Raw genomic sequence first — 27,935 nt, forward strand, 5'->3', positions numbered from 1 at the left:
AGTGGGATGCAAATTGAAAGCAGTCCCAGACTACCCTGACCCATGGAGCCTGCCTTAATGCATAAGTCTCGAAAGAAATTCTCTTACATACACAATAAGCTCCCTCTTTCATCAATACTCAGTTCTCTCCCAACAGGATTGTGAATGCCTTTGATGCAGGCTTGAAACCGTGTATTGCTTGGTTTATGGCCCTTTTGAGTCTGTTCTGATCAAACCAGGAGGCCAACATCTAAAGCCCATTAACAATACCCAGTGCTTGCTTTTTATTTTCATTATGTTGGAGAAGTTAAGTCTCACGAAACAGACAATCTCTACATCGCCCAAAAATTAGAGTGTAAGGCGGTGGGATCAAGGTTTCAGCTACCCACACTGTAATGGCGTGGGTAAAGAGGGATTATTGTCCTATTTTGCAGAATGTTGATTTTTTAAAAAGAGGGATTTCCTACAGTAGGGATGTCCTTTGGATTTGTAATTTATTCAGGAAATATAGCGAAGTGGGAGTAGTTGTCCATTTCCAGTCCCATCCAGAACGAAGTGAGGAAGCCTACACAGGGCCTTAAATGGGGTGTGTGTCCCCCCCCCCAAAGTGCTGAATTTTGGAGGTTCTAAATCCAGAGACCAGGGACGTGGTGGCGCTGCGGGCTAAACCGCAGACGCCTGTACTGCAGGGTCAGAAGACCAAGCAGTCGTAAGATCGAATCCACGCAACGGAGTGAGCTCCCGTCGCTTGTCCCAGCTCCCGCCAACCTAGCGGTTCGAAAGCATGCAAATGCAAGTAGATTAATAGGGACCACTTCGGTGGGAAGGTAACAGCGTTCCGTGTCTGAGTCGCACTGGCCATGTGACCATGGAAGATTGTCTTCGGACAAACGCTGGCTCTATGGCTTGGAAACGGGGATGAGCACCGCCCCCTAGAGTCGAACACGACTGGACAAAAACTGTCAAGGGGAACCTTTACCTTTACCTTAAATCCAGAGAGGCTGCTTTCATTTTTGAAAGATCCAGGAGTTACTGACAGCTGGGCATCGATGCCCCGCAGTAAGCAATATGGATTCATAGAAAGGTAGGATCTGGGTGAAGTCAAAATTGCTCAGCTCCGGATGGGGGTGGGGTGGGGGAAGGAGAGAAGAAAGCAGAAGGCTGGGCAGAAGTTGATGGCAGTGAACTTCACTCTCCTCCATCTCATGTCTGAGCCCTGTATTTTCTCCCTTTTAATTGTTTTTTGGGTGTTTGTTTTTTTACTAGTTGGTCAAATGCAAATACATACAAATAAGAATCGGCTGGGCTGCAAATTGGCTGAAAACAAATTGTGCGAGGCAAATAAACTGGACCAGAATGAATTGGATATGGTATTCACAAACAATTGGTTTACAGAAGAATGGGGGAACACCTGGCACAAATGCCTGGAATTATAGCACAGAGGGAGAATCCACCAACATTTGAAAAACCAGGATAGTCCTGCCAACTGTTTCTGCCGGGAAGTGAATCCTTCTTTAACACTGAGGAAGAGACAGCATCCCCCACTATATCAGAAGTCAGTAGCTTAGTTTAAGGCATAAAGTGGAGGCTGCATAGAACATTCCCTTCTCTCATGCCTTAGTCTCCCAACAAGTACTGCCAAGATCATGATCCATACTGGTCCAAAGCACACTCTCTTCTAATCCCCCTTATTATCACTTGGTATTTACCCCAAAGAAAAAGCCAGTGTGAGCCTGAACTATGCAATAATTCCCTATTGCTATTAAGTGAGGCCACCTTCCCCCACAATTATAAAACGAACTTCAGTGCTAAGAGTTGAATAGCAAAAGGGATATATTCCTCATGAGGTCATATTTGAACTGTTATTTTGTGATATAGTTACATTTTAATTATTGAGAGGAAAAGAGACAGAATGAGTTACTTTCAAACTCTGAGCTGGTTGAGGTATGCAGGTGGCTGCCATTTTAATTCTGAACCTGGGTCCACTCCTTCTGCAGTAACTGGAATCTTCCTCCCATAACACTCACTGTTACAAACACTGTATCACAGTACTTTCTCCTAGTGCCAAATCACACTGGTGAACCTATTAGTTAAGCTTTACATCTCCACCTTGACATCCTTCATCCCAGATATAGAGGCAAGCTTTTCCTGATAGTTTTCTTCCCCAGACCACAACTCCTACTAGCCCCACCTAGCATTGGCAAGGAGAAGGAATGCTGGGAATTGCAGTCCCCAAACCTCTAGAGGGCTGTACAGTACTTTTTCCTCCCTTCATCTAGCATTACAGACAATAGTTTTGCAACAATATTAGAATTAATACCATTAAAGAGTTCTCCTCATGCACATGCCCTACGTGCACGGAAGGGAATGGGGATGTGCATGCTGGCACTACTCCCTCCTTCACCATTTCTGTCATCATCCTTTACACATGGAAGATGAATGTCTACAAAGGACACCCTTTTCTGCTCGTGGATGCTTTCCTGGAGCTTTTAAAGGTCTGGAAATGTTTACAGATGCAGAAAACCCCAACATAGGACTAATAACTTCAGAGCATCTATGATTTTCCTGAAGTGAGGTGGAGTCTGAAGAACTAAAGAAGCGAAAGAGGGAGCAAGATCACAGGAAAAGGGATACATCTTGCTTAGGAACATAATGTGTAGGCATAAGAAGAAGGTCTCAGATTATTTCACCAGCTGTGAAGAGTTTTCCCTGCTGGTGCCATGTTCTCACCTACCTGTCAATGTTGAAAGCCACCCTGCTGACTTAAGAGTCTGATATGCATTCCTCCACAGACCCAAAAAAAGCGTGGCAGCACAGCAGTTGGTATGTGAGGGGATGCAGGAATGGTGCGCTCGGCAAGAAAGATATATTAGGAACAAACACCTGACTTGTATAATCAGTAGGACGTCAGGAATGTCCGTTGTTTCTGGGAGTATTCTCAACTTTATGGGCTAGGGAAAACTCTTTAATTTTCTTAACATCTGTGGTTCTCTTGATGCAGCAGAACGAAAGCAGAGCAAAAGGGATGATGTTTTAGGGCCATGTCAAATATATTGAAATATAGCAGACGATCAAAACTGCCATCTTCCTGGAAAAAAACTAAAGAAATAAAAGCCAATAACATCCAGGGCACTAACCATTCCTAAAAAAATTATGAAAGATGTGCCAGTACGGATCATGGGAGACATAGATCTGGTGCTCCTCCTCATTTCTATTTGGCTACTTTTCTTTACAGCCCAGACCATGTGATTTACAAACCTTCTGAGGCACAAAATATGTTTTCATGGCACTAGCAGAGAACCCTTTGGCCTTTCAGAAATTCCCATACCATCCTATACCATCGGCCATACTCACTAGGTGTTCTTGGAGCTAAAATCCCAAAGCATCTGGATGGCCAAAGATTCCCCATTCGTGTTTTAGAGTCTGCAGTATGAGACTAGAAGCAATGTTCTTTTGAAACATTGTAAGACTTTATTGTTTTGCCACATTTTGGATGGCCACAAGTCTTTAACATGTATGCCTGCATGCATGTGTGTATGTGTGTGTGTGTGTGTATACGTCCTGTAGATCCTTTACTGATCACACAATGTGAATTTAGGCTTGCTCTCTACACAAGCAGCAGTAGAAGAAGCTATGAATTCAGAGGAGGCTGAGCAGATGATATGGTTTCAGATTCCAGGTCAGAGTCCAGTTTCCAGAGTTGTAACCAGAAATTAGGACAACTGGGGCAATTTTGACAGTGTTGTCTCTTGCCTACGTCCCCTTGGCTCATGGGTATGAGAGGAAGAGGAAAATGTGGTGCCTTCTAAAAAGAAAGAGGAAGCTTATGCTTTTTTTAAAGAGGTAGGATTATGGTCAGGAGGTTTATTTTCCTAACATTTACCAGTAGATTCGTTTCTAGATTTCAGTACCCACTACTTTTTGATGCCCTGGAGCAAAGCCTCAGTTGTTCCACCCCAGTTATTTCCATGCCAGTTTCAATGGCCTGCCATATGAAAACAATTCCTGCAAGAAAAACACAACAAACAAGAACAAAACAGCAGGAAAAAAAGTGGCTTTGCATCTTTACGCAGAGCAGGAGCTCTTACAAATATGACAAGCCATCCCTATCCAAAATGCTACCATCCACTCTTCCACTTTATATCCCTCCTATCTCACCCCTTCTTTATTCCAGATCTATTCAGACATCACACAAAATTAAGGTGTGATCAATACATTATGTGGTATTGCCCTGGATACTGAGGTTGGACAAACTAAATATAACTTTTTCTTTGTGCAGTCCCTGCTCAGTGGCAAAGAGAGATTCATTTGTTGGCTGTGTTTAAATTTGTCGGTCCCAGTTTGTGCAACTCCAGTTTTTTGGTTACCCTCGTAAAACTCTTTGGGGGCATCCACTTTTCTCACAATGTATTTGCCAATCCCCGTGCATTTTAAAGTGAGCCTGCCTAAAAGAACAAATAATAGATGGCCAATTCTTTTGGTGGAGGAAGGGGAACCTCAGCTACGCAGTTGTGTTTTGGTTTTGGTTTTAATACAGGAGTGGGCCAGGAAGGAGGCAGACATCAAAGACAGGAATTAGAATTGAGATGGGGGACCTTTGAAACCAAATTAGATTAATGTGGCAAGGACAGAACTTTGATTCAAACTTAATAATGGTGATTTTTGTTGCTCTTTAACATGCTTGGCAGGCCAATTTACAGGCATATGTTTCCATGCTACATCAAAGGCAGCAAACATTCGGCTTCAGGTCCTAATATCTTTTTTAAAAAAATCTAATTATCTAACTTAAATGATCTTTCCACTTTAAATCATGCTGGGGTTTTTTTTTTCTGTCCGAACTATTGCCTCTGTAATCATGTAATAGCCAGTTCTCAATATTCTTCACTCTCTGCAGTGAGTTACAAGTGCTTTAAAATGTGGTGAATATTTACATGTAAAAGCTGGCCCTGCTCCTCATGTCATGTCTTCTGTTGCCCTATCACACATGGGGAGTATAGAGACTGAAAATTAAAGTTCTGCTATTATGGGATGGAGATAAATATCCACGTGAGCTGGACCTTGGAAAATCAGGATTTGGACTCCTCTGGAGAGGCTCCACAGACAGTGGAGCTCCTCCCCCCCATGTCAGACTGGTTGGCTGCTACATGTAGTGGGACAACAAAACAAGGAATGGAGGGGCTGGCGTAGAGCTGTCCTTCTCGTCCGTGGCATGGAACTCTACCGAGGAAGCTCTTGCTAGACATGCACAGAGAGATACCAATATTTTGCCATTAGGCCCTGAAATGGGATATTCCACAGGGGATGCCGAGGTAGTCCTGGATCTATAACATTGTTCAATAGGGAGGCCCCTAGATCACCTTCCTCTATGCCATTCTATAGCAGAAAAATCACAGTATAAATCTAGTATAAGACAATTATATAACACAATATAAAATCAAGCAAAACATAAACTTCTTTCAAAGGATAGACTAATGTTAGTTTTTAAAGCCGGTGGTCATACACAATAATACAGCTTTGGCTTCCTGCCAAGATGGGTAAAACCAGACCACGGTCACTGGGGGAGTGACTTGCCATTTTCACTGATTTCAGGGACAAAACACGAGACCAATGAGCAGGCCCCTCGAGATGGCACAGAGATGCACTCTTGTGATCTCACAGAGGTGGGTCATTGAGTAACAATTGCAAAATAATAGGTTCATTCTAGTTGGGGGGGGAGCAGTGCTTCATTAGGGGCGCTTGCTATAGTGTAATAATACCTGCCTTCCAGATCTCAGAACCCTTGGCCCAAGCCCGACTCACAGGAGTCCCTGTGGATGGAATGAAAAGGGCCTCTGCATTTATTGGCCAATGGAAGATAACATTCTGGTCTCTGAAGATACAGAGCCTAGTCCATAAAAAGTTCATGCCATCAGAAATGGCACAATCCATAAAAGCCTGTAAGATATTACAAGGCAGTGTTTTTTCTTCTCTATGCCCAGGGAACAGGTGACACCCACCAAGAGGGCCATGCACATGCAAAACACCAACACTGCTTGTAAAATATAGGTGGGTGAAGTGATGGGGAGTGGTTTCAACAAAGCAGCATGTGTTGTGAAAGGTACAGAAGGAAGGTAGGCAGGCAAATCGAGAGGGCACAATTAGCAGCAATATGTGATCGTTCTTCCACCTGCTGGCAACAGCACTAGTCTTGACAAGACACATTCCTTCACTTTTTGAGTAAGCAAGATGATCGTCTCTGACAGTTGAAATGGGCTAAAATAAAATTACTTAAGAATCTGTTGCACTATCATTATATATTGTTGCAGTTCTATTGTGAGCACTAAGACAATTTCACACAATGACCCAGCACGAAATTCATTACCTCCAATGGATTTTTTTTTCCAAGGAAAGCTTGGAAAAAGTATTTGTTTGGTCTGTATCTCAGAATCTCCTAGCAAACATTACCAGTGGCTGTGCTGGCATGGAATGCTAGGAAATGCAGTCAAGAAAAGGACATTTTTCCAAGATTTTGTTTCCAAGCATGTGCTGAATTCTCTTGCTGACACGGAAGTACAAGCGCTTAATTGATTTATCAATGAATGTAGCACAAATGGATATCTCCCATCATACCAGTAGCATGTCTTAAAATGGCACCAGCTCAACGTCCAACCACTTTGGGCCTCCAGCAGGACGCCGCTCTCACCCTCTTAACACACAGCTCAGTTCTTTAGGCAGACACATCTCTGTGTGCAAATCCCATTCTGCTTGACCCGAAGCTCACCCTGTTTCCATTACAACACTCTTGTAGGCTTAACCAGACTTGCTTCAGTGCCAGCCCTCGACTGTCATTCCTTTTGCAGAGCGGTAATAAAGAAATCACTGTTTTAAACTGACAAAAAGCAGATTTCCTACTGAGTAAACACTGATGTTTTGGGAGGGAAATTGAGTTACAAAACTGTTTCTAGAAAGAGATACCACGTAATGCAGGTGGACCTTGTTAAGGCACTTCAATACCATCTGCTCTGGCTAATTCAATTGTCGGCTGCATAGCTGGGCTCACTGCTGGTATTGCTTTTTAAATTCCAAATTCTCTCTTTCTTTCTTCTTTAGTTGGAAAGGGAAGAGAGGCTTGTTTGTATCCTCCTAAGGGCTGTTGTTTCTACTGCCATGAGAAGCATCGTTTATCAAATAGTCAGCACTTTTGCTACTGTTACGCAAAGGACTCATTCTTACTAGGGCTGTGCACTGATCCTCTCATTTGGTTTGAATGGCACTTTGGTGTCTTGGGACGGATACCGATGTACCCCTGGTTGAATCAGACTCCATTTGATTCTGCTTGAACCTGAATCCAAATCAGTTCTGAAATTTGGGTCACCAGCCCTCCCACTGACTGGGAAGATTATGGGTAGAATGGCTAGATCACAAAATTTGCTTTAGTACTGATGTATACGAAATGTGGAGACATAGTAGCTGTCAGGTGTGTGGTGTATGTGGGAAAACCCTGCCAGATTTCAAGCAAAGATCTCTGCAAGCAATATGATTAGAAAGGGGGGATTAAATTCTGGATTCAGATGGCATGCCAGAGCTGGCAGTGAGAAACATTTGCTATCCTTTCATGACAGATACATCCTGTGGCCTGAAATGACTGCCTCAGAATGCCGAATAGTAGAACTGGCCCTGACTGGTATCTTTGCCTTATTCAACTCTATTTTCCCTCTCATTTTGTATGGCTGTCAGTTAATCTGCATTTTAATATCCTCAAAAAAGGAGTGCATCTTAAGGGTTTGGCAATGCATGAGTTTGTATGGGATTCAATGAGTTAATTAATCAAAAGCCAGATTATTAAGCAATTACATCTGCCATCCTTGTGACTGCTGGGCTGGAAGAGAACGGGGGAGAAACAGCACATAATCAGAATAGGGGGAATCCAGCCTCTATGCGTGCCTGTTACTGAATCCACATATGTAAGATTATGTCAAAGAACAGCAGAAAATAAGCTTTATCTGGGGCTCTCTTTACGATCTGAAATTTCTGTGACGTATGCCATATGCCATATGACTTCTACCATTTAGCAGTGGACAGAAGGCTTATTTTTGCACGGTATAATGTTTATGGTAGGCTGTCAGCATATAGCATGATGTAAGCCACTATGCTAGCCAAAAAGCTATTATAAAGCATGTTCTTTACATAAAGCATTCAGCAGGTTTTCTTAAAGGCGTGCTTAGTCCAGAGTGGAAAAAACACACATCCCCCTATATTCTTCTTCTTTTTTTTTTTTGCTAATTTAAAAAAGAATATGATTCATTTTAAAAGAAATGTTTGGCTGCTATCCTAGCACCGTAGCGTTTTGCCAGGCACTGAAAGTGACCCTAATTAAGTTCTATATAAAGAGCACTAATGCAAATAAAAGACCTTAATGGTGCAATCCTATACATGTCTGCTAAGAAGTGACCCCCTTGAACTCAATGGAACTTATTCTTGAGTAAGTGTGTGTAGAATTACACACTAAATATACTAATAGTTTTTAGAATGTATGAGCCAGCCAGGCTTTCTTTCAGTTAGCTAAGAGGGAATGGGCGGTAGTATCCTGAGTGTATAAGTATGAACTGGAGTACATTTTGGAATCTGGCAACCCAGCCTTATAGCTCAGGCTTATTTCTTGGATATGTGAATCAGCATGGAAGAACAGAGCTTCTGATCATACAGTATGCAAAAGTGCATTTCTTCAGGCACTAAAGAATAAGCTACATATCACTCCCAATGAAGAAACAGATGTGAGCTGGTGTTTTTATTGGAGTTTTTGCAACCTCACCTGCTGCCTTTAGTAGTTTTGGCTGAAAGGAAGGGACCTTATTGCAGAGTTTTGAATTTGTGAGTTAAATTCCTCTAGCCACACAGCAGAAGTGCAGGGATTCACAGAGCAGAACTGCTTCTCCAGAGTACTCCAGCCTTTTCTCTCATTCATTGGCACTTACAGTATCAATAACTCACTCGTCGATGTTAGTAGTAGAAAAAATAAAAAGGTTTCACTACTTACAATTGAACAGATCCAGCAGCAAACTGACAAACAGGACTGCTTTTGACAACAGACTTCAACTGACTCTAGAGAGAGAGAAAAGACTCAAAAGAGAGGTGTGCTTTATTTTAATTCAGAGGCAAGAAAAGGAATTATTAGTTAGTGATGGTTAGATTGACAGTCACGCTAGTCCAGAAAGGTCCCTCCCAGCCAAACCTACTACAGGTAGCATGTGAACTCCAACATTTTCTGGGCTGGGGGGGACTGTCATTCTACCCACTATTAACCAATAAGTCCCTCTTGTCTCTGATTTCAAAGAGAGCCCTGCCTCTCTGCTCAGTGTCTTTCCCCCTCTCTAGAGTCTGTTGCTAAAAGCAGTCATGTTTGTCAATTTGCTGTTTGATTTGTTCACAGCTGTAAGGAAGGAGTTTTTATTCTTTCTTCTATTAATGCCTCAGAGTGAGTTATAGAGATAGGAAGTGTCAGCTGATGAGAGAAAAGTGGTGGACCTCACTGGGAAACCTGAAGCTATTCTGCTCCATGAATCCCTGCACTTCTGCTATGCATTTAGAGGAATTTAATCAGAAAGTGGGAAAAAAAACCTCTGCAACCCTTTCATCATGAAGTTGTGCTGAGTTGAAGAGGGTTTGTCTTTTGTCTGAGCTGGGGACTGTGTGTACTTGTGGGGAATGCATTTGTGCATATATATTTTTCCAGGAAAAAGGAACCTATTCAAGTTGCTGAAATAACTAGGCCAATCCTCACCTTCTCGGCTGATGCTCACTGGAATTTTCATTTCCCCTTTAGCCGCCTTCCTTTTACCTCAATTCAGCTCTAGCAGAGAATAGAACATCTCCTTGCCCTATAACGCGGTTGGACTGTATGAACCAAACTATACATGCCATTCACAGCAATTTGAGGATCTGGCCACTTGTATTTGGACGTGGTGGCACTGCAGGTTAAACCGCAGAAGCCTCTATGCTGCAAGGTCGGAAGACCAGCGGTTGTAAGATCGAATCCACGCGATGGAGTGAACTCCCATCACTTGTCCCAGCTCCTACCAACTTAGCAGTTCAGAAACATGCACGTGCAAGTAGACAAATAGGTACCACCTCGGTGGGAAGGTAACGGCGTTCTGTGTCTAGTCGTGCTGGCCACGTGACCATGGAAACTGTCTATGGACAAACACCAGCGCTATGGCTTGGAGATGGGAATGAGCACTGCGCCCTAGAGTCAGACACAACTGGACTGAATGTCAAGGGGAACCTTTGCCTTTACCTTACACATTTGTGTGCAAACACATATATACACACACTGTGCTGCAACTAATCCAATATGTTTGCCCAGATTTGTAGGCAAAGTACAATTTTGGCAACAGAGAAACATGTTTTTTCCTACTGGACTGCCATGTCTTTTGCACCTGTTTTTGCAGGCAGATACAAAAATGAACTCTAAAGAGGTAACACCATTTGCAGATAAAGGCAATTCCTCCATTCAGCTTAGCATTACCCTGAACTAACTGATAATTCAATTGAAGCAGGCATAGGTGTTGATGAAAACCTGGTAGAAAGATGCCTTTTCAGTGTTGTTTTACCTAGCAATAAGCAGAAATCCCAGGCAGGGTAGGGTCCACATCCTCTTAAGGGAAGAAAGACCTTTTATAGGTATATACAAAACCATACTGAACCATAGGGATAGGATCAATCAGCAGTCTGTGGTTTAGATGAGGATTACAAAATTCCATTACCTAGGAGAAAAGCCAATGATTCAAAAAGATAATTTGGACATCAGCCAGAATCTGAGTACTGTATTAGGGTGTTTCCATTCAACTCCTTCCTACCATTGCAGAGCAATGGGTGCATCAGTTTGTGTTCACTTTAAAGATGCTAAACTTCCATGCAACAGAATTTCTGGCCATCTTGAAAGAGAGCATTCAACCCTTTAGTATTAACCAATGATATGAAAACAGTGGCAATAGACTTGTCTAGTACAGTATTGAATATTTCACAGAGATTGGGCCAAAAAAGAAAGAAAGGGGAAAGAAAGGAAAGAAAGGGAGGGAGAGGGAAATGATATCCTTATTGATTAATCAGTGTAATAGGCTACATGGACTATTTAAAAACAGTGACTTATATAGAACCTATAACATGCTTTTTGTGCTTATTACATGTAAATGGGTGATGTTTTGTTAAAACATATACACATATAATTATTTCTGATCATTCAGTTGTTCAGATTCTTGGGGCTGCATCTCTCATTAACTGAACACTTTGCTCTTCCTTTAAACCAACGGAGCTTAAAATACTAAACCATGATTGACTTGTGTCCAGTGAAAGAATATTATAATAAAAGAAGTTCCATCTGTCCTGTGACTGAAGTATGGAGTCTCTGTGTTCAGAGGTACAGGAAACAGACAGAATGGTGACAAAGAATGGGATTGCCTAGCCTGACCTCGTGTTTCCCTTCCTCTCGCTCTTCACCCACGATACTTACTGGGTATGTTCTGTCTTTGGCATCAGAGCCCTGGTGTGAGGAACTTGCAAAATTGGCGGGGGGGGGTCCTGACTGGGGGAAGTGCACACTAATGCAAGTCATGCTCAAACTGGTGAGTTGTCGTTGTGTGGCACTTTGTGGGTCCTGACCCTCCTGCTGCTTCACAGAGCTCCATGGTCCAGTTCTTTGGCTTCTTTCTCCTTCTGTTGCTGCTGCCTGTTCACTCTCCTCCAAGGGTGTGGGCAGTGGCAAGGACAATGAAGAGGAGGAGAAGCTTTCTTATTCTGGGCAGACATACAGACTGGGCACAGAGTGGGAGGGCAACAAATGGGCAGCGGTGACAGTGATGAAGAGGTGATCTGACTCGGGGTATCTCCCTCTATGGCCATTCAACATTTGGTATTGACATTGCTGAACCAAGAGAGGAAAAGGTGTGAGGAGGAAGTTGAGCAAGTCAGGCTGGCCCATCAGTATCCTCCCCGCCATTCCCTCCTGTCTCACTCGTCATCCACTCAGTCTGTTGCTGATTTCCCACCCTTTATACATGAGTGTCTGCTGCACACTGTCTACCACATGTGGAGGAGATGAATCGTGGGCCGGTTTCCAAGAGTCAAAAGTAATTCAGGTAGATCTTGTGAAGTGTCTCTGAACACATGCCATTCTTGCTAGCCTCACAGAGCAAAAAACCAGAACTGAACAGAATTGTGTGTGGTTGTTCTCACAGCCTGCATTGTACAGCTATTATAGTCGTTTCTTGAGTTACTGAGTAGAAACCGAGAACTGAGAAATCTCAAACATGAAATGTCACAAGATTAACATGAAGCTGAAAGGAGTTGGAAGCACAATGTTGATTAAGCAGATTTAAAAGGTTGCCCATAAAGGGAAAACATACTTGAAAAGTGGCCTTTTTAATGTTATTTATTTATGAACCACAAGTTTGCATCCCTTGCTCAAGCGGCAATAATTTTGACCATGTGGTCACAACGTGGGATCTAATTAGAGGTTTTCAGGCGAGGGACCTGGTCTGCGCTCCCAAATGCTCATGTGGTTTTAGACAGAATAAGCGTCTAAAGAATCTTCAGAAACCATATCAAAGAAAACCCTTTAAATAAATGTAAACTGGTGCTACAGGAGCACCATATCACAAGAGGCAGATTAAGAGCCCAGCCTCCTCTGTGTTTAGTTAGACACAAGTTCCTGCTATCTATAATGAGATTTGCCACCAGATTAGAATGCAGGCTCAGTGGGCCAGACATTAATGTTCTGTTATTAATCCATTTTGATATCAATTGTTAAAAGAGCAACTGAATGCACGGCACAGTGTTATACAATATTAGAGTCTCTGGCACATGGAACATCCAATCATGCATGTCTGGCTTAGCATCAAATTAAAGGCCTCCAGACATCCGCTCGAAAGAATTTAGAACAGCCAAAACATACTGCAGATGTGAAGAAGATTAGTCTGATGGGCACCCAACTCTGCCTTTTGATTTTTTCCCCCCTCCCTCAAGACTGTGTTTTGTTGAGTGAAATCCTGGCAAGGCAGCCTGATCCAGAGCTCTGCCAAATCAGGCCTGATTCAACCTCAACCACTTGGGTGGTCTAGTACTAGACTAAAGTATGCAGAATCTTTCAAACTCCATGGCCTAATTCTAATTGTGTTGACTCATCTCCTCCTGTCAAAAATGTTGCAGCATGGAGTTGTATTAGGATCTTCTGGAGAAGACTATGTCCTTCAGTGCTTGACTGATGGCACACTTCTTTATTGAATGAACAATGGTTCCTAGTGGCTGCAAGAGTTCTGTTAATTCTGTTCTCAAAACTCACCAAAGTGGCAATTCCAAAATACATCTGTTCCACATCTTAATGCTCCTTTTCCTGCTTCATATTCTATGTTGATTTGCATTTGTTGTTGCACTTTATTAGTGTCACACAACAGCTCATTCCAAAATATTCAGTTTCAGAATTTCAGTGTTCATGGCTGTAACACCTCACTCTCAAACAATATTGTTTTATATGAGAAGCAAAATAAAGGAAGAGCTTTGAAAATTGCTTTCTAAACGTAATATACTGTATTCTTTTTCTTGGTTCCTGTCTTTGTATTTACACTGATTTGATTTTTTAACAAATAGGATTGAAAATGACATTAAACTAAAGCAATTCCAATCAAAATTTCTCCAAAATGTCTTTAAAAACTCTTTAAAAGTGACATTGAAAAACAGCTAGAAAATATAACTTGTTTTGCTCTCAAAATAACACTGTGTCTACTTATTACATAACGCTTGAAATGTGAATAATGAATTGATTACATGTAACTATGTTATTTGTCATTCATTCTTTCCATGTTCTAAGTAAGATACTATGGTTTTAGGCACCAGTTTGAGACACATTAGCAAACTATATACACACGCGTTAGAAAGGAGACTCTGTACCTTTTGAATAAGTATAATTGAAGGTGGTAAAAATATTAATGCCACAGAATTGTACATGAGTTTAGATTGATGTCGTACAAACTGATATTCCTCCTCGTAGATTTTGGTTTAGCGTGAGACAGAGTAAGTAGGCTGTCAGTAGAACTGAACTACTTTTGTTACTTCTCATAATGCTATTATTATGAGTGGTAAATGCACTGTAATTTTACCTCTGAGTTGTGAGAACCAGGTAAAATTCTGCATCTAGATAATATATACTGGGTACCTCCAAAAGCATCCATTTGCCACCTGCATAAATTCTGCATGTATTACTAAATTCTATGATTGTTAAAATTTCAACCATGGAACTGCAGTATATATATAGCACTAGTTATGGTCTGGTCTGAATAATATCATTCATCAAATTTCAGCGCTCTGTGTTTTTATACAAGGGTGCATAAACCGTAAGACGATGGAAGTTGCATCTGATCTACCATTCATAAATTACCTAAATGTAGGCAATTGTTTCATGTTTTATAATCTCTGTAGTTCAAATTTGTACCACGATACAAAATGAAATCCTGTGACCCAAATCCTTTGGCAAGTTAGCATTCAGATCTTGATATCACACCAAACTCTTTGTGAAAGGACCCTGATTTTTGTTTGAAAGGAAACTACTTTTAATTGGTTTGAAAGTAAGCTAATTTTCAGCAAAAGAAATCACATGGCAAGCAATCACTTCATCAAGACTCTTGCCAGTTCACCAGTTCTTTGTAAGAAGACCTAGTGTCTGCACTGGCAATAAAAAATAAAAAATAAAAATTAAGAACCATTGCTTTCAAAGACTCACGTCATTTCAGGGTCTTGTGTGGGAACAAGGAGATCTTCTCATTCTGTGGATTGATAGCCTGCCTCAGCCCATGACATTTTTATGTCCAGCATGTGGGATATTCAGCACACAGCCTGGAAAAGTTACTTTTTGGAGAACTACTGCCCCCAAGAGCTACCACTTAGCATGGCTGCTGGGAGAGTCTAAGAATTGTACCCTGAACAGTAACTTATCCAAATTCTAGGCGGTAGAGCTTTCTGTCTTTATGCTTGGGAGTTCTCTGCTCATGAGCCTTCCACAGAAAGGGAGATCAAAAGTGTCCTAAAGTCCTTCAGTTCCTCTTCCTATGTTGCCTTTTCCTCATTTAGTTATATGAAAAGTGACTTAACAAAAATCCACGAAAACCCTTAACTATAAACAACAGCAGTAGAACAGTTTATAAGTGACAGCAATATTGTGACGCTGCATCACAAGAAACCTCTGAATGATTTTAAAGAAGAAGAAATACAGGCCAAAGAAGAAACAACAACAACAAAAAGACAAATTCCCCTTGATTTCAGAATATTTCAGATTTGGATCTAATTCTGTCAGTCCAGTTTTGCAAAGGTTGCGAAGATCCTATATTTGCCACAAATAGGGATCGCCTGACTTATGGACATGCTGACTTGTTTTCCATTTGTACATCATAGTGTGAGGTCTTGCAATTTTAGACCAAGTATCATCATCATCTTAGAACAGCAGATACTGCTGAAACATGAGGTTATGAGGGATTTGTTGTAAGGAGACATCATTTTGACGACTGATCATACATAGTGTGACTTCTAGCACAAACAGCATTTTTTTCCCTACCATGACTCAAAAATAAATGGAAAGGAAGGAAAACCAAACTGGCTAACTTTGTTGGCAAAGTCAAAATGTAGAGTGAACACCAGTCTAGGTGTATTCGAAGCGGGTTTAAAAGCAGTGTGCAGCTCTTAAACACAAAGCAGGTGTAAGGCCAAAACAGAGTCAGCAGGGCCAATTATGATTCTTACCAGGCATTTCCCCATTAATTACGGCTCAGTTCTAGCTACCCTTCCCTGGGAGCAATCTGCTGTCAAAGCACAGCCCAATTCTTATCTTGATCACAGCAGGTGGACACTCTTCTCTTCCATGGGCTGCATTCACCCTATAGCCCGAAGGCTCCTCCTCTCTCACGTATTCAGATTGTTTTCATCACTCTTTAGAAACCAGTGGCAACTGGTGCCCACTGTAGTTGGTGAGGCTGGATGTTTCATAGGCAGGGTCCTGGTCTGACTTCTCATGCTTGGTAAGGACTGGCTGTATATAGCTTGAGCCTATGGTGGGATGGTGCTCCTTTGGTTGTAGTGGACCAGCCAGCACTGCTTAGAACATTTGCCAGCCTGAGGCCAAGTGTACTTCCAATCTGGTGTTGCCAGATGCAAACTATCGAGCCATATGAGAAGATCCTACTTCCTCTGAACTGTAAACAAGTAGCTGTGGGTATTTTTGTAACTGAGAAAAGCAAGTACTACAGTTTAGTTTTTGTTTATTCTATTTGGCATGTTAAATTTTATTCCCCCCCCCTTTAAGTCTTTTCCAGTATTCAAGCTATATCGAGGATATTATACACACCACGTTTGTGGTCACATTATATTTTTTTGGATCTTCTCTTTTAAGGGTAGAAAGAAATACCCTTCTGTTACATACAGCACTGATGTTACCTGTCTGTCATGGGTTTGGAGGGAAAGTTCCATCCTATGGGGAGTGGAAGGCGGGACATCAGGAGGAGGGGCTGTACTGTATATATATGTGGAGCGTGTGTGGAGAGTTTAGGAGATGCTGGGATGTGAAGAAGCAGCAGCTGGGAAGAAGAAGCTGGTGTGGGAGTCTGTGTGTCAGACAGGGTACTACTGTGTGTCAGAGTACCAACCTGATAGGTTCAGGTGTCTGTTGGTTAGCCAGAACTGATAGGTTCAGGGTCTGTGCTTCAAGTTAAGGGTTCTGTGTGAACCAAACTGTGTGTATGTATGAGTGAAACTAAGCCACGTTACTATATCTTATTCACCTGATTATTTTATTTTCCCTGTGTGTGATTTAAATAAACCTTGTTCTTTTATTTGTTGAAAATCCATCCCTGGTCTGTGTGACTTCTTATAGGGAATGGTTGGTGGCAGCTTAGTTAACGTGTGGCAGATCCCAGTAGGTCTGGGTTTGTCACATTGATTGGTGTCCAGCGTGTGGGATACGACTGGTCCAGTTGTCCAGCGGTCCAGCAAAGCCTTGGCAAGTGTGCCCAGAGCAAGGGGGGGTCTAGTCAGGGACAATCTGAGAGCACGTAGGTAATCTTCTAGGTGTACCTCACGGGGAGGTGCGCTAGTAGAAGAACGTGCCAACTGGGGAGACTAGATTAGGGTGCTCTGAGGCAGCCTGGTTTTGGCGGGAAAAAAGCTGAGGCAAAACTGTGAAATAGCAGTGAGCTAGCTTGTCTGCTGAGAGGCCCAGCAGAGGGGGGTAGACTCTAGCTCGCAACTGTTGCAAGTAGTGCTGAAGGACAGCAGCAATCTATAGAAAGCTGGTTCTGAGGCAAAAGAAAAAAAAAGTGGTCGTTTTATTTTGAGGCTTGACTTTTTAAAGTAGCCTGTTCTGGGGGGGGGATTATGCCCTTGACTCGAAGCCAAATGGCAGAAATGGGTGAAGTGAAAGACCCCCAGGTTGACCAAGGTTCTGAGGATGAATTTGGCTCAGTGCAAGGTGACAGCACGGGAGAACAAAACCCAGAACTCAGAAAAATACTCCTGGCCCAACAGCATGAACTGAGGGTGAGGGAAATGGAGGAGAGGGAAAGAGAGAAACAACGGCAATTTGAATTAGAGAGAGAGAGAGAGAGAATGGAAAAAGAAGAAAGATTAGAGAGACAGAGAATTGAATTGGAATTGCAGAGAGAGAAAATGGCGTTTGAATTAAGAAAATTGGAACTGATGAATCAGAACAATAATAACAATAGGGATTCTGAGGGAGGCCAATTGTCTAAGGCTGACCTGAAGAAATTCCCTGTCACAAGGGAGATTGTCCTGAGGTGTTCTTTTCCTTAGTGGAAAGAGCGTTTGTGTGAGGGAAACTGAGAAGATGACCATCATGCGATCTTTAATCAGTGGTAGCCTGGCCGAAGTCTATTCAGAGATGCCAGAGGGACTGATGAAAGATTTTGCAGAGTGTAAAAAACTGGTGTTTGCAAGACATGGGATAAATGCGGAGCAGCTGAGGCAAAGATTCAGGTCCCTCACAAAGAAACCAGAGCAGACTTTTACCCAAGTGGGGGCCCAATTGGTGAGGCTGCTAGAGAAATGGCTATCTCAGGAGGGGACAGAGACCTTTCAGCAGCTCAAAGACTTGATAGCGCTGGAACAGTTCTATTCAGTCCTGCATGGGGAACTGAAATTCCAGGTGAGGGAAAGGAAACCAAAATCTGTGGCAGAAGCAGCCGAGATCGCAGATTTTATTTCCCAAATAAGAAAGCCCTTGGGTGAGGGGAAAGCGATGGGAAAACCTAAAGAAACCTACAGCAAGTACTCTCAGGGACCAGAGAAAAGCCAGCAAGGGGGAGGGGCCCATGGTGAAGGGAAGCCCTCAGACATGAAACCAAGACCTCAGATTTTGGAGGGAAAACCAAAACAAGATGAGAGAGATTCAAAATACACCAGAAAATGTTATTTCTGTCAGGGAAAGGGCCATCTAATCTCAGAGTGTGAGAAATTAAAGCAGCTAAAAGGAATTGTGCCTCAGGATTCGAGTGGAACCAAGCCAAAAGCTGTGTTCTGTGTCCAGAAAGAGCAAGGCTCATTGTCACTGAGGGAGCCTGTTGCCATGGCTACTCAATCTGGAACAGCTACATCTGCTGATCAGGCTGAGGAAAATGGTCCTCTTGTAGAGGTCAGGCGCTGCCTGCTGGTGGGAACAGATTCTCAGTTGTTTGAGACAGCAGGGGTGGACGTAGGAATACTTGACCGTCAGTATCGGGGGCTGCGGGACACTTGTTCTCAGGTGACCCTGTGCCATCCAGATATTATTCCTAGGGAATATGTAATCCCAAATGAGAGCATGAAGGTGGCAGGGATTGAGGGGCAGGTAATCTCACTGCCAGTCGCGGAGGTACCTGTCAACTTTCAAGGCTGGAGGGGAGTTTGGCGGCTAGCGATTTCATCGACTCTGCCAGCAGCCGTGCTCGTGGGAAATGACCTGGCTGAACATGTGAAACGGGTGCTAGTGATTACACGTTCACAAGCCACCACGGGGACAGTTCAGGGGGGTAATGATGAGCCAGAGACGGAAGCAGGTGGGGGGAGTTCAGAAGCTGTGGTGGAAACCTTAACCACAGACAGCAGATTTGGACAGGAGCAAAAGGCAGACGCCACTCTCCAAAAGTGTTTTGAACAGGTGACTGACGCCCAGCTAACACCTGAAACCCCAGTGAGATTTCTGGAGAAAAAGGGGATTTTGTATAGAGAGACCCTGAGGAATATCTCAAAAGGGGGAGATGGGATCAGAAGTCAGCTGGTGGTACCTGAAAAGTATCGCCCCATGATCTTACAAAGGGGGCACTCTGACATGTTTGCTGCACACTTAGGGGTGAACAAAACACAGCAGAGAATCACACAGAATTTTTACTGGCCTGACATAGGGAAGCAGATCAGGGAGTTCTGTAAACAATGTGATGTGTGTCAAAGGCAGGGGAATAGCCGCGATAGGACCAAAGCAAAGTTGTGCCCTTTGCCTGTGATTGACACTCCGTTCAAATGCATAGGGGTGGATATAGTGGGACCTTTGCCCAAGGCCACAAAGAGGGGGAACAGGTTCATTCTCACCATTGTGGACCATGCCACGAGGTACCCTGAAGCCATTCCCTTGACTAACATTGAAACTAACACAGTGGCAGATGCCTTGGTGGGGTATATGTCCAGGATGGGATTTGCCTCAGAAATAATCACAGATTTGGGAGCATCGTTCACATCGAAGCTCATGAAACGCTTATGGCAAATCTGTGGAATTAAGCACAAGGAAACCACTGCCTATCATCCTGAAAGTAATGGGTTAACTGAGAAGTTCAATGGGACTCTAATGTGCATGATTAGGGCTTACTTGGCAGAGAATCCAAACAACTGGGACCAGAAGCTGCAATCCCTTTTGTTTGCTTATCGATCAGTGCCACAAGCCAGTACCGGGTTCAGTCCATTTGAACTTTTATTTGGGAGAAGGGTGAAAGGGCCCCTTGATTTGATCAAACAAAATTGGGAGCAGACCACCCAGGATGACCCACAAGACGTTGTGACATATATAGACTCTTTAAGGAAGGACCTAAAGAGAAACCTAGAGCTAGCAGCAGAGACCCTGCAAGCTCAAAAGGTCAGAAAGAAAGTTTGGGATGACCAGAAAGCCGGGGAGAGGCACTTTAATCCAGGGGAGGGAGTGCTTTGGCCTAGGCTCTGCAAAGAAAACAAACTGCAGCTGGGTAGCCCAGAAAGAAAATACTTGGGTCACAAGGTAGGGGGAGGAGTGATAAAACCCCTAGAGGCCAAAATAGAAGCTGTTCGTGATTGGCCCAGGCCCAACACCAAGAAAAAAGTCAAATCATTTCTTGGGTTGGTGGGCTACTACAGAAAGTTCATCCCGAGGTTTAGCGAGATTGCGGCTCCGCTGACCGATCTGACGAGGAAGAAGACTGATGACCGCATCCCGTGGACCAGCGACTGTGAGGCGGCGTTCCAGAGGTTGAAGGAGGCGTTAATCAACTATCCAGTGCTGCGTGCTCCAGACTTCGACCGGGAGTTCATCATCTACACCGATGCGTCTAACAGCGGGGTAGGAGCAGTTCTGTGCCAGGAGGATGAGAATGGTGACCAGCATCCAGTGTCCTACCTGAGTAGGAAACTCCAAAAAGGTGAGAGACATTTGGCAACCGTGGAGAAGGAGTGTTTGGCCATAGTCTACGCGATCCAGAAGGCCAAGCCTTACATCTGGGGAAGACATTTTGTTCTGTGCACTGACCATTCACCACTGCAATGGTTAAAGACAATGAAAACCCACAATAGCAAACTTATGAGGTGGGCTTTAAACCTACAGGACTATGACTTTGAAGTGAAGGTGGTCAGAGGGTCAGTGAACTGTGTTGCTGACGCCTTGTCAAGAAGACCTGAAGAATGAAGACGGCGAAAGAACATGGACTATGTATATATATTGATGACAAAAAGTTAAATGTACCTGGTTTTTTTGGATTTGGTTTGTATGAATAAAGGTAAATTGATGTAATGTATATGGTAAATGTTTAAATGCCTAATTGCTATGGTTAACTTAGAATGTAAGTATAAGTAAGTATGATATGGTATGTATAACTGTTTTGTGTGTTTTATCCAGGTTGTTTTTTGGGAAAAAGCACCTTAGCTTTCCCCCTACAAAACAACTTATAAAGAGGGGAGGTGTTACATACAGCACTGATGTTACCTGTCTGTCATGGGTTTGGAGGGAAAGTTCCATCCTATGGGGAGTGGAAGGCGGGACATCAGGAGGAGGGGCTGTACTGTATATATATGTGGAGCGTGTGTGGAGAGTTTAGGAGACGCTGGGATGTGAAGAAGCAGCAGCTGGGAAGAAGAAGCTGGTGTGGGAGTCTGTGTGTCAGACAGGGTACTACTGTGTGTCAGAGTACCAACCTGATAGGTTCAGGTGTCTGTTGGTTAGCCAGAACTGATAGGTTCAGGGTCTGTGCTTCAAGTTAAGGGTTCTGTGTGAACCAAACTGTGTGTATGTATGAGTGAAACTAAGCCACGTTACTATATCTTATTCACCTGATTATTTTATTTTCCCTGTGTGTGATTTAAATAAACCTTGTTCTTTTATTTGTTGAAAATCCATCCCTGGTCTGTGTGACTTCTTATAGGGAATGGTTGGTGGCAGCTTAGTTAACGTGTGGCAGATCCCAGTAGGTCTGGGTTTGTCACACCTTCCTTGCAAGAGGAAACAAGACCTTAGATATCATCACCACCATCATCATCTTAGAATTACAGAGCTGGAAGGGACCAGTCCCTGTCAAGGAGGCACAGTGGGGAATCAAACTCCCTAAACCAGCAATCTATCCAGCAGTTCACACACTCCTCTTTCTGTAGCCCTCACCTCACCAGAGAAACCTGTGCAACCCTTCGTTGCCTGAATTTGCAGAGAGAGAGAGACAAAAGAAGACATATTGGCGAACTGTCTACTAAGCATGCCAAGAGAGACTGTGGATTTGTGGGATTTTCTCTTGTCTCATCTATCTGGCCTAAAAAGACTTCTGAAAAAAAGTTACTTTTAAAAAACTAGTATACCCAGAATCTGTCAGTCAGGATGGCAACTGTCCTTTTACTCCAGCCTTGGAGTGGATACTTCCCAATATAATGAAATGTGTGTAGGGCATTTTAAAAACATTTTGGGACAGGGAAGCAAACATGTTTTTCCGCCCTCTCTTCTGCTCTGCCAGATTCACAGTATTGCTTTCTTGGAGGCTGTGAGTATTGCAGCTCCCCACAGCATAAAATAGAATTACACTGCCTGTCCTGGCTAATTTCATTATAATATTGACTTGATCCTCTGATTAATGGAACATTCATTTAGTCTTCTTTGAAGTTGTTCAAATTATCTGCAATTATTATATATATAAATATTCCAAGTTATTAATACATGAGTCTTATTTAGTGTTATTTATTGGACACAGATTATTGAAGAAAAGTAGCATACTGTATAACTGAAATTAAGCTATGTCAATAACAGTGGGAGAGGGGACCTTGCATTTTTCTTTAAAAAAATCACATGACATAATTTCTTGCAGAACTTCTCAGTGACTGATAGGCAGACTCTTGCTATTGCAAAAAATTTTTTGCTGAAGAAGTCTTCTCCACAAAAGATGAATGTTCTGGGTTTACATAGTTCACACTTAGAATCTGTCAGTTCCCTTTGATTTTCTTCAGCTTCCCAAACAGCCTACCTACCTACATGTATGATCCTGACTTTCTTGGGAGTTTGTTACAGCAGAATATTTCAAACCTGGGCAAGAAGTGGACTCTCCAAACATTCACTGATTTGAATGTGTCATGTAGATGGCAGCCCAATCACAAACTAAAGAATATAAGGGAATAATTAATTTTGTGCCATCAAGTCAATTCATACTTATGGCAATCCTCTCTAGAGTTTTCTTATTCTCAAAGATGGTTTAACAGTCCCTTCATCCGGGGCACCACAGGCTAGCTTTTCTGGGATGCAGAGTGGGCAAATCAAACTCCCAATCTCTGGCTCTGTAGCCTGATATTAGCACTCTGAGCTAATCAGCCAGCTCAATAAAAGAGAACCTTGATAAAAGTTGATTTAATGATTTCATTGTTTTGTCTACTTAGTAAATGAAGTAAGCAACGGGATTATCATCACTTTAAAATCTGGCTATGATTCTTTTATGTTGACCACGCAGCCCACTAAACGAACTTGAACAACAGAACAAGTGAAATTGATTTAGATTGCCTTCTAGCTTCCTAGGATATGTTTAGGATCACGTCAGCTATATTTTTATCTTCACACTCCTGGTGTCTTTTAACGTTTTATTAGTTTGAAAATATTGTAACCTGCTCTGAACCCACAGAACTGAAAGAGTTATAAACATAAAAAACCAAAAACTCTCCTTCCTTTGGCTCTGAAAGAGCTTCTAGAACAACAGCAGACTTGGAAAGGAGCTCAAGGGAATTATCCAACAATGAAATATACACATGATTTCTTTCCCTTTACCCTGTTTCTTGATAAGTATTATGGTCATAAGGATCTTTGTCATTGCAGATGACAAGGTTAAACCCCAGACTTGTACATTACCTCTTTTCAATTCTCCATTATTGCTATTCTCATTAAATAAATAAAGAGGGCAAGGATTACGTGGACAGTGGCAACGAGCTTACTTATAATGGAGATGTATACAACTGCATATCAATGTAAAGGCTGTAGATTTTTTTCCCCTATGAAATCTTGGAACTGAGATTGATGAGGGTGCTAAGTAGTCTCTGTTAGAGACCTCTAATTTACTACAAAGGGATATCAAACTAGGATTCGCTATGGAGAGGGAAACTGTGGTTAAATTAACTTAGCTCTATAGAATCTAATGTCAACTTCCCAGAAATCTTTTGTGTGATGTATATTTTACAAAACATTGTGAATTTGACTGGACAGGTAAAAAGAAAACAACTCTTGCCTCTCTCAGCTGCTAATTTTAAATCTGGAAGAAGTTCTACTTCTGAAGAAGCAAAGAACCATTAATCAAAAGAAGTCAACCAGTTAAAAAACAATTCTTGTAGAAAAGTACACAAGAGCAAGCAGTGAAGCGTTGTTGGAATATGTGTTACAAATCTAAACTGACTTACGAGCTTCTTTCTTTGAAAGTAACCTTAAAGGCAGGTCTGTCACTTTTTAAATCTATCAACTGAGACTAGAAACAGCTATCTTTTAGACAGAATGCCCCTTTTAGATTGAATGGACTATTCACAAAAAATTCCCCACAGAAAATGTTTAAGAAGAAAGATTCAAAGCACAGAAGGCTATGTGCTAACTGGAGCCTGATTTATCCTATATAACAGTGGTCCCCAACCTTGGGCCTCCAGATGTTCTTGGACTTCAACTCACAGAAATCCTGGCCAGCAGAGGTGGTGGTGAAGGCTTCTAGGATGTTTTAGACCAAGAACATCTGGAGGCCCAAGGTTGGGGACCACTGCTATATAAGGTTCCCTTCATCCTCATAAGTCAAGCTTGGGAAAATCATCCTGTGTAGAGGATGGTATCCATCTTGATGCCATCCAAGAAGTTGAAAGTGGGAATGGAAGAAGTGTTAAACAGCCTATTCATGGAAGGGATATGATTGCAATGAAATGGAGGCAGCTTTGGAATACAGCTCCCAGAATTATTTTCCAAAGGTTTATCATCCTGCTCAAATAAACTAACCACTGTCTGTTATGGTTTGGAGCAAGCAACAAAGTAAGGTTGACTGGAGAAAGAAATGGATACTGCTGATATCGTCCTTGTAACAACACTGGAGAAGTTTTGCTTTAGGTTTGGGGTTTTTTTTGTCTGAATCAAGTCATAATGGCCATCTTGTCTTTGGCATTTAATGGTACTTGGTGATACATAAGTTTTTACCTGCCATTGCACTTTATATGGCACAGTTTGTATGATCATATTTGTATGAATGTATGTTGTATTGTTTTTATTTGTTTTTTGGGGGGAGTTGCTGTTTCAATTGCTGTACACTTCAGAGTGACCATTTAGTTAGATAAGCAGTCTTGAAGTTAGATAGATAGGTAGACAGATAGATAGCTAGATAAATGGATCCAGCCTTCAGGTAAATTAATGAAAGGGAAACATATGTCTCCAAGTTGGCTGGTGTCAACTTGGAGACATATGGTTCATGTATGCAGGTGCATGTAAACATGAACCATATGCACTTCCTGTTTGCAGATGCATATCTCCCTGTTTCAATTTGTGTCAGGTGGTAAAGCATAACGGACAGTGAAATGGTTGTTGTGGGTTTTTTGGGCTCCCTGGCTGTGTTCTGAAGGTTGTTCTTCCTAACGTTTCGCCAATCTCTGTGGCCGGCATCTTCAGAGGAGTGCTGTCCTCTGAAGAAGCCGGCCATAGAAAAGCCGGCCACAGAGACTGGCGAAATGTTAGGAAGAACAACCTTCAGAACACGGCCAAAGAGCCTGAAAAACCCGCAACAACCATTAGATGCCGGCCGTGAAAGCCTTCACGGACAGTGAAATCCTATGCATGTTTTCTCAGATACAGGTTCCACTGTCATCCACTACAATATGCTTAGAATTAGACCTTAATTCTCTCACAGACATCAGTAAGTACTTGGGAATAATATCCTTCTGCATTCCCATAGCGATTAGATCTGGTCAAATGCATGTCTGACACATTAGATACAACTGTTCAGAAATGCCACACAAACTCCCCCACCTCACTTACCTTACCTCCTTACAGGTAATGAAGTGTAGAGGTGTAAACACGCAAAGCTACTCTCAGGAAAAGAACATGTCAAGAACAGGCCATACATTTTTCTGCTTCTGAGCAGCTGAAATTTGGGACTTGCTCTCACTTGTGGCTTATCCCTTAGCAGTGAGGCATGACACTGAATCATGACTGAATCTCAGCACAGTGGGTCAGAGGTAATTAATGCTTAATAACAGCAATAACAACAGACTCCTTGTATCTGAGGCTAGCTTCCCTATCACTGATGCAACAATTCATTACCTGAGCTACATTTAGTCATCTGACTGACAGTGTTTTGTGGTATTTATATCCTATGGGCCCCTTGGGTCACAGAGGTAGAGCTAGAAAGATCAACAGGATACTTTCCAGATATGGTGGGATGTCAGTCCTTACCATCTTCAGCCAGCCTGCGATATGCTGTTAGTTGCAGTCCAAGCCATCTAAAGGAAAACAGCTTGAGCAAACATGTTGTACAGAGTGTAGGATGAAAAATATTGGATCTAACAAAGCCAAGCAGGAGATATTGATCGCTGAAGCCTTTATTAGAAAGATTTTTCTTTCCCCCTTCTAGGCCAGGGCAAGAGCACATGTTCAAAATTGACCTCTGTCTGTTTTCTTTAATAGGAGTATTCCGGAACAGCTGTTTTACTGATGGGAGTGGGGAAGAAAAATCCTCCCATACTGCGTTCTACCTTACGCAGCCCTTTGTAGTTCTGCCTGAATAATAACAGCAAGAGTGCTGAGACGGCATCCTTAAACGTGCCAGGGCATCAACCTAAAAACAATGCTACCTTTCTTGTTACATTTCACAGTGTCTGACAACTTTTAACCACAGGAAAGAAGCTTCTTTGAAGAAGTCTCTTGCTCAGTCAAGATCCAGCACACAGCTTATACAGGTTTAGCCCTCAGGGCGTTAAGACTGTCAGCACTCTTTAGGAAAGCTGAGTTAGGGGTTTTTCTTCAAAGGTTTCTGTCATTTTTTTTGAAGCGGGAAGGGAAACCCAACAACATTTAAGGAGGAAAAGACAATTCAAACTGGGGAGATGGACCTACTTTTTCCTATTGCACAAGGTGCCACTACAAGTCTCCACCTTATGGAATGCTAGATTTCTGGTTTGGTAAGAGCTCTCTGTTGCGGTGTGTCTGTGTGCATGTGCATGTACATGCACACACTCACATGTATATTAATCAGAGCTCCCCAGCAGAGAATTCTCAGCAGATTCACTCCCCGTCAATACCCTAGCTGAAGACTTGCTTAGTTTGAGAACTTGTTGAGATTCCAATGCCCTTCAACCTCAGTCAACAGGGCCAATGGTCCGGGATGATAGGACATCTGAAAGGTCTCATGTTCCCCACCGCTATTAGCACCAAACGTCTCTGAACTCCAACCCTCTGCATGTTTAGCTAGGTGTCAGTTATACCCACCCTCCACCTTACCTCCATTATAGACAGAGAAATGTGTCTCTCTCACAGCATTTAAAGGCGGTGGATGGAGGACTAGATCCTCTGTATGAAGAGCAGGGACGCACCAGCTTATTCTTACTCTACCCACCTGTTCAGATGCCTTTGCACAAGTCCTTGTCTGAAAAGGAGCCACAGCTCAGTAGTAGAACACATGCTTTCATGCAGAACTTTCTAGGTTACAGATTCCAAGTTTCCAGACTAGATTGATTCCTGACATCTCGAGACAATGCTAGGAAAGGATCCCAACTAAAACCCTGAATGGATGCCACTAGTCAGTAATAATAGAACTGGGCATACTGGACACCTAGCCTTCCTCTCTTCTTTCTGTGATGTAGTGGTAAATTTGGAAGGGCGGGTGCTCCGTATGACCGTTTTTGTAGAAAGCTTCCCAGAACAATTTTTTAAAAAATGTTGGCAGCTGGATTGGTCTATATCAACAATCATGGAGTGCATACTTTGTAAAGCTAATGGCTCTTAATTGTCCATTTGAGACCAAACAATTGTCAACATCTTTACAGAGTAGCAAAGATAGTTTGCAACAATATACTGTTCCTGGTGAAATTCACTGCTTTCCTAGGTACTGTGAGGACTAAAACTAAACTCACAGGGAACAGTGAAGTCTAATAGGGATGGCAGATCATATCATAGTCGCTGGTAATCAGGAAGTCCTGGAACTTTGACTCCATGAGCCCTTGTTTTGCTACACCACATTTTA

At 42.5% G+C, this 27,935-nt stretch overlaps 1 protein-coding gene and 1 long non-coding RNA gene across 3 annotated transcripts in view; both read right to left on the reverse strand.

Annotated features, from left to right (window-relative positions):
- GLI2 (GLI family zinc finger 2) overlaps positions 1 to 27,935 on the reverse strand; it is a 284,491-nt gene that overhangs the window by 55,584 nt on the left and 200,972 nt on the right. The window lies entirely within an intron of this gene.
- LOC144583630 (uncharacterized) lies at positions 1,230 to 27,611 on the reverse strand. Its single transcript, XR_013537539.1, has 2 exons — positions 21,705 to 27,611; positions 1,230 to 16,403 (listed from the first exon to the last, which is right to left on the reverse strand). It is a non-coding gene; the product is annotated as an uncharacterized LOC144583630 (long non-coding RNA).

Source organism: Pogona vitticeps, chromosome 1 (assembly GCF_051106095.1).
Source record: "Pogona vitticeps strain Pit_001003342236 chromosome 1, PviZW2.1, whole genome shotgun sequence".
Classification (NCBI taxonomy): Eukaryota; Metazoa; Chordata; class Lepidosauria; order Squamata; family Agamidae; genus Pogona; species Pogona vitticeps.